We start from the raw sequence: 6,325 nt of genomic DNA on the forward strand, positions 1-6,325 counted from the left end.
AGAGAAAAAGAAGGGGATTATACTAGATAAAATAAAGGGGATTTAAAAAAAAAGTGCCCATATAACCTTTGGGCTTCATGATAAACATTACCTATGCAGACAAAGGGATACAGAGTTAAAGAAACCAAAGTATATAAACAATGTACATATTCTGAAAATTTAATTTTTTGAGGAAAAATTATTTTGAATGGGCAAGTTAAAAAAAATATTGTTACCAGAACTGAATGTCCATTCAATCTCGGCCTGCCTCAGCAAAGGAGGAGGTAGTCATTTAGGTTCAAAAAGAAGGTTTGTTTACACCACACAAGAGACAGGAGCCTCTTCTCCCCACAAATCTCTGTCTCCCTTGTTAATTTTTTCAAGGACTTTTATGTCTAGGTGATTCCAAGATCTTTGCCTCCCTTTTCTAAGTTAAAGCAGACCTTGACCTCCTAGAGTCATATCTGAATTTTCTTTTCAGATAGTGGTGATATTTTTCAAACCAGGATTAAATCTCCATGCAGGAATTTCAGTGGTGAACCAGAGGAGTATTACTGCTCCTGGCTAGTAGAAGCTGGAGAAGCCTCTTATTAAGAATCCAAAACCTATAAAGATTAATATTTTCTATGTTAGTATGTCTTCAGGAATTTAATATTCATATGAATCACCTAATTGCCAGACAGAAATTACATGAATTGATACAGTAAGACAATTTTAACAAATGTGCAATGAATAACACAATGAATATGCTTTTTGGAATGGTCATTCATATATCCTCATTAAGGGTTGGGAAAACAAGTTCAGATCAGGAGCACAGCATGGTAAGTCTTTCCCTGAAGTCAAAATTTCTAGGTTGACTCAATGGCAATATGTAAATACTCCATTTACATAAGTAATTTTTCTACTCTTATTTGGAAGTAATGCATGTGGATAAGAATCCTTATGGTATAATCTTTTCTGAGAATTGAATGTGTTAATTAAGGAATGAGTTAGAAGCAGTATAAATTTCATGCAAAAACACTATGTAACCCTTTATTGTATCAGAAGCAAAAGTTATTTTGATAACCACATCTATACATGGCAATTGTCTTTTTTTAACTCTTATTTACAAGGGTTTTCATCAATTTCTAGGAACAATGTGAAAAATATGGAGCCATGCATATAACCAATAATATTTTTGAAGATAAGTTTCTTTTAAAGATTTCTTTATTCTACAAGTTGCAACAAAACACCATGGGTAGAAGGAACTCCACCAGTGTGCCTGACTTCATCCTCATGGGGCTGACGGACTCTGCAGAGACACAGCTGGTCCTCTCCGTGCTGTTCCTCCTGATTTACCTGATCACAGTGCTGGGGAATGCGGGGATGATATTGATCATTAGGCTGGATCCCCAGCTGCACACCCCCATGTACATTTTCCTCACTCACCTGTCATTTCTTGACCTCAGCTACTCAAGTGTCATCACCCCTAAAACCTTAGACAACTTATTGACTTCCAATAAGAGCATCTCCTTCCTGGGCTGCTTCACCCAGATGTACTTTTTAATAGTGTTTGCTGCTGCTGAATGTTTCCTTCTCTCTTCTATGGCCTATGATCGCTGTGCAGCTATCTGCAGCCCCCTGCACTATCAAATCACTATGTCCACAAGACTGTGCCATGAACTGCGTACTGGTTCCTATATTATTGGGTTATATTATTGGGTTAGTGGATTCCACTGTCGTTGTGCTTTGTATAAGTGGATTGCCCTTCTGCAACTCTAATGTCATCCAGCACTTCTTCTGTGACTCATCCCCTATTTTAGCCCTGTCCTGCAGTGACACTTCTGAGGCTGAACTCATTATATTCATTTGTGGTGGATCCAATTTAGTGCTGTCCCTCATCACCATATCAGGATCCTACGTGTCCATCCTCTTCACTATCCTGAAAATTAATTCCACTGCAGGAAAGAAGAAAGCCTTCTCCACCTGTGCCTCCCACCTCCTGGGAGTCACCATCTTCTACAGCACTATGATCTTTACTTACCTAAAACCGAAGAAGTCCTACAGCTTGGGAAGGGATCAGGTGGCTTCTGTGTTTTACACGATTGTGATCCCCATGCTGAACCCTCCCATTTACAGTCTCAGAAACAAAGAGGTGAAACAGGCTGCTATTACAATCATGCAGAAGAGATCAGGTTTTAGATAATTAAAATTACAGGGATGCTAGGTATTTATGCTTTCACTGGTCCGTTTTTCTTCTGAGAAATTCCTTGGTCTTATTCTAAAAATTTTTTTGTTTATTTCCCCTTTCCAGCTGCTCATTTAACAGTCATGACTATGGACATTTTTTGACAAAGATAATTGCTATTTCATATTATAATTTGGAGTTATTAATTATTTGTTAAATCCAAGATGCAAAAAATCTGTGCTGTTAAGGAAAACTTTTATTCCAAAAGAAAACTTTTGTACTTTAAAAAATTATATTAATATAATATTTCTGGGTACCCCAATTTTAGAGACTTTCATAATTCAAAGAACTTCATTTTTCATATTTCATATGGTTATAGTGACTAATAGCAACAAAGTTTGGAACAATTGATTTTAAGTCAAGTTTACAGTACTTAGCTTGTAGATCTGGTGCTTGTCTAGCATTTGACAAACACTAATTCACTGAAAGAATAATTCAGTATGCCCATGTGCATGATATATAATAATTCCATGGCCCTATCATCAGAAGGTGGACATAAAACTTTTAGGACAATGAAATTAGTGCTGGCCATTATCACTGAAAGACCTAAATTTCTATGGTGTTTTGACATAATAAATACTACGTATTTCTAAATAGTGTTCCTTTATGTCTTCCCAACCTCTTTTATTCAATTTCATTTAACAACTAATAAATGCCTAAGAAAACAGGGGAGTAGTTCCCACTTCGGGATCAGGTAAAATATTGAAGAAGACTTTAGTTATAGGACAGTGATATATCTTAATGTTGAAGACAATTTGGGAGATAATGATTATGTATAAAAGAAATACTCTATCCATTACTGCCTGTTTTGTGCATGTTTTTATAAATTGGTGGTTATTATTATATGCTTATATATGTATTTAACACAATTCCTGTCATTTCTTGTGAAATGTTTGGCACTGTCTTTGTTTTCTCTTGAGATGCTGAGATCACAGATGCAGAGGGGGCAGAAACATGAGGACTATTTGTCGTTAATGCATCAGGAAGTGCTGTGGTCACACTTAGAAAAATTCAAACCTTGTGCTCACTTTTGAAAGAACTGAAATGAGAAAATAAGTAATGGATTGAAAACAGCTGGGAAATCTCTAAAGAGCATAAAGCAAAAAAGTTAAAAAAACAAAACAAAGCAAACAAAACTTCTGGCTTAAAGAGCCCCAAGGCCAGCCTGATGCTGCCTGCCAATTCCAGAACCCAAAACAAAGCCAGACAAACTGTATCTGTGCTCTACCAAACAAGGAGAAACTTGACATGAGAAACAGAGGTATAAATTCTAGCTAATTGATAACTTCATCTGTGTTTCAGTTTGAGTTTAGGTTCAACTGGTGTGTGTAAAACATTTCTTGTGAATTGCAAATTCTTGACCTGTAATTATGGGGTTAGCATGATGATGGGGTTAGCTTGCTGTCCTCTGTACTTCACTGATGAAGAGCGCAAGGTTCCTACTGTCCTTCTGGCAGCCTGTCCAATTCCAAATAGCAACACTCTGAGAACAACAACTACAACAACTACAACAAAGGATACCTTAAAACAAAGCGCTAGGCACCATGGTCAGGCAAGGCCATGACACATCCTTACCGCTGACACTGAGGGCCTCTGAGAAGCTCTGTACAGGGCTCCAAGCAACCCCTTAGTTGACCTTGAGAGACAGCAGGTGGTTAATTCTAATTAACTTAGGTCTCACCCAATAAAAAATAGGAAAGTATAATCCGAAGACGATATATGAAGTCAAGACAAGAAGGAGCTCCAATTGCTGACCCCTACTGGCAGTTTCGAACTACACTAGTACTCACCCTTATTGTGGGTCAATAGAGAAAACTATGGTAAAGTTTATAGACCTTAACATGAGCTTTGAAATTTTTAGCTAAACTTGATTTATTCAATTAATAAATTTTCAAGCTTTTTTGCAGCTAAAATTTTTTAAAAAATATTATGACCGAATATCAGACCAATGGCTGATCTGAATGCAGTACTGTTTCCAACTAAATGACCACAACCAGTTACCGATAATCTTCATTAATAAAAGGGTCTAAGGGCCAGGTGGTTACAGAAACTATTTTACTCTTTTAAAAAGAGTTTCTAAACATGGCGCTTTCCCCAACCTGCTCTTATATTTCAGTTCTTATTCTTTGATTGTGTGCTCTATTATCTGGAACAATTTTGTTTATTCTTGCCTATAGGCACCAAACTCCAAGCAATCATAGAAAAAAATCAACAACAAATGTGTTAGATTTCTTCACCCAAATCCACCAGACTGACTTTATAAAGTGTTTAAAATTACAACATGATTTTTACTTAAGGCCTATTATATTATCTCCCTGAAGAGAGCCCCTAACTGTTGTCTGCCTGGAATAGTTTCTCTGGTGTGACAAAATAAAAGTGAAATGAGATCCAAATTGTATAATTGACAATGTGAAATAGGAAGGAAAGGGCTAAAAGTATAGGGCAGGTTGGTAAGGGGAGGATAAAAGGAAATAAGTGAAAAGAAAAAAATATGAGTAAAGGAAAAAATGGAAACAAAGTTTTTGTAAATAGGGAAGTAGGGAGGAGGTGAAGGGAGGGCATGGGTTTGGGAAAAAGTAAGAACCGAAACCTGTCACGTAAAGGTACAAGATCCTAATGATGAATGTAACTGTACTGTGTACCTAAAATAAACTTAATGGAATAAAAAAACAAAAAACTGTTGCCTTCCCTAAATCTACCCTTCTCAGCATGACCAAATGGACTGAAATTATGCCATTTCTCCCCTAACCACAGCTGGAGATTCTCTTTATTAAAAAATTTTTTTATAAATAGCTAAATAAGTAGACACATTATAAGTGCTTATTTCAGAGGTCCCTTAGATAACTCACGGGGATAGCCACTGCTGGCCATACTCAGCTTTCTCTAAAATCACAATTACATAAACAAAAAAAGGGGGGATATGGCTATCTCTAAAAGCTAAATTAGATCTTGTTATTTGCATTTACAATTTTTTAAATCCTCTTATTGAAAGTAAATATATACCATGATGGATCTGTAGACATGTCCCAGGCACTACTGTTGTCACAGGATGTCCACAATAAAAGGTTAATGGCTCTATCGAATTAATAACATGGGGTCAGGGACTGCTTACTTCTGCATAGAAAATAAAAAGGTGCCCCCGACATTGTCCTCCCAGAATGCACCACCACAGACCAAATTGGTGCATGCGCTGCTAGCACCACAATGTGACACCTGTGCTGAGAGCCACACAAAGGCTGCACCTGAGCCACTCCCCTCCCCTCCCACAGCCCTGGGACCTACAAAGATCACCAGACCCGATGCAGCTGCCCTTTCCAAACATAAACGAGGGAGATGCCATGCACTGCATCTGGAGATGGCCCTTTGCCTCCTCCCTATGCCCTTTCTCCTCCATAGACTGTAGATTTAGACCCTGAAAGGCACAGCCCCAGGACAAAGTTACATTCCATATCCTTCTTCCTTGTTGCCTTTCTGTGTAAGCCCTGATCACAACATAATCACACTGCATTAAGGAGAGGCCTCATAGCACTATTTCCCCTGCCTCCCTTCCAGTTTGCCTTTCTCTAAAAATACAGACCATGCTGGACTCCAGGCAGCCATCCTCTCCTGACCGGCCTGGCTCTACCTCATCCCAGCACTGAGGCACAATCTTAGTGCTTTTTCTTTCCTCATCTCCAACTATGCTCACCAGATTCAGACCCTGTGTCACAGAAGATTTCAGTTTAGTGCATAGGGAGAGATATAGGTCAAGTTTTAATCTTTGGCAAGTTGAAACCTAGTTTTTCCAGCTCCATTTATTAAAGAGGTTATCTTTCCTCCAGTGAGGGTTTTTAATTCCTTTGTCATAGATGAGGTGCCTGAGTGAGTCTGAAGTTGTTTCTGCATCTTCTAAAGTGTTCCACTGATCCTTGCATCTGTTTCTTTGCCAGTGCCATGCAGTTTTCATCACAGTAGCTTTGTGCTATAGCCTGAAGTTGGGATTTGTGCTGCCCCCTACCTTGACTTTATTGCTTAGAATTGCTTTTGCCACTCTAGGTCTCTTCTTCTAAATGAATTTTTGGGTGGTTTTCTCAAGGTCTATGAAATATGCTGTTGGGATTTCAATTGGGTTTGCATTGA

General features: G+C 38.2%; 1 pseudogene; it reads left to right on the forward strand.

Moving 5' to 3' along the window:
- The first annotated feature begins 1,212 nt into the window (after positions 1-1,212).
- On the forward strand, positions 1,213-2,164 carry LOC109117977 (annotated as a pseudogene).
- The last annotated feature ends 4,161 nt before the right edge of the window (positions 2,165-6,325 follow it).

The sequence above is a fragment of the Fukomys damarensis genome, unplaced genomic scaffold (genome assembly GCF_012274545.1).
Source record: "Fukomys damarensis isolate Sample0158 unplaced genomic scaffold, DMR_v1.0_HiC HiC_scaffold_118, whole genome shotgun sequence".
Taxonomy (NCBI): Eukaryota; Metazoa; Chordata; class Mammalia; order Rodentia; family Bathyergidae; genus Fukomys; species Fukomys damarensis.